Source organism: Mauremys mutica, unplaced genomic scaffold (genome assembly GCF_020497125.1).
Source record: "Mauremys mutica isolate MM-2020 ecotype Southern unplaced genomic scaffold, ASM2049712v1 Super-Scaffold_100036, whole genome shotgun sequence".
NCBI classification, from domain to species: Eukaryota; Metazoa; Chordata; order Testudines; family Geoemydidae; genus Mauremys; species Mauremys mutica.
The window spans coordinates 5,990,782-5,992,002 of record NW_025423256.1 but is presented as its reverse complement, the minus strand read 5'-3'; the positions used below and the strand labels follow the sequence as shown (position 1 = coordinate 5,992,002).

At 53.0% G+C, this 1,221-nt stretch overlaps 1 non-coding gene across 1 annotated transcript; it reads left to right on the top strand.

The window, feature by feature from the left end:
• Nucleotides 1-359: 359 nt before the first annotated feature.
• Nucleotides 360-433, top strand: TRNAT-CGU. The gene has a single exon. It is a non-coding gene; the product is annotated as a tRNA-Thr (tRNA).
• Nucleotides 434-1,221: the final 788 nt, after the last annotated feature.

The following is a 1,221-nucleotide window of genomic DNA, read 5'->3' as shown; positions in this document are numbered from 1 at the left end:
CTCTGTCACTGTAAGTTTGCTGCAAAAAGATTTAGGTCTCTCATCGAAGTGGTTTTCTTTTGTCACCAAAATAGGGCAGTTTTGTCACCAGACGTGGCATTGCAGTGTGTACACCAGCCACACCAAGCTGCCGACCGAGGGAGTGTTGTGTGTTCTTCACACACCTGAGCAATATATTTCTGCTGAAACAACTTTGTAGTGCAGACCTGGCCAAAGATTCACTCACACACACAGCTTGCAAGGAAAACGTCACCTGCTCCTCTGCTTTGCAGAATCCAAAGACAAGAAAAGCTTGTCAGGTCCTGGTGGAGATGGCAGGGAGTCAGGTGTGGGCAGACACTATATCTTACACTCAGGCAGGCACCGTGGCTTAGCTGGCTAAAGCACCTGCCTCGTAAACAGGTGATCCTGGGTTCAACTCCCAGTGGTGGCTTTTGGGGCACCTGGTATTGGCTACTGTCAGAGAACAAGATTCAGAGCGAGATGGGCCTTTGGTCTAGCCTAGTGTGGTTTTTCTCATGGTTTAAATTACACTCATGGGCACTGATAATAGAGTTACTGAAAGTTTGGGAGTTAGGCACTGATAGATCAGTGGTCCAAGCCGCTTGTAGACACCCCCCGCCCTCTGGGACAGGGGCAGGTCTGAGCTCTCGCACCAACTGCTCATTGTGGCTGCCAGAACCTGTGAGTGGCTCATTTCGTTTGCACCCTGGGTTGAGTCCTGCTTTGTGCACCGTGTCTGAGAATGAAAATCCTAAACCCCCCTTTGAAATGACGAATGCAGCAGGACGTGTCATTGTCCCTGCCCCAAAGCAGACAGACCAATGGAGAAATGCCGTCGAGTCCAAGGTAATACTTCACTGCGGTTTTACCATTTCCACTTGCTAAACTCCCTCCTATCTGCCCAGCCCAGGTGTCCTCTGCCTCAGCTGCTGCTCCCGGCCTGCTCTAGAGTCAAACATGCAGGGCCCCCAGGGGAACAGAGGCTGGGACAGGGCAGCAGCCTGGGCTGGACTGGGCAGATGCTGGGAGTTCTCGTTCCCTGAGAACTGGCCTGGCTCCCTTCTCAACAGCAAACAAATCAATTCCACGCCCCCTCCCCAGAAAAACCAGCCTGCAGCCAAGGGCAGCAGGGGACGATTCCCTCGAGTTCCCACCGAGGCAGGAGAGAACCCAGGGCCTTTCTAGCAGAGCTTATGGAACCGACGTGGGGAAACCAGC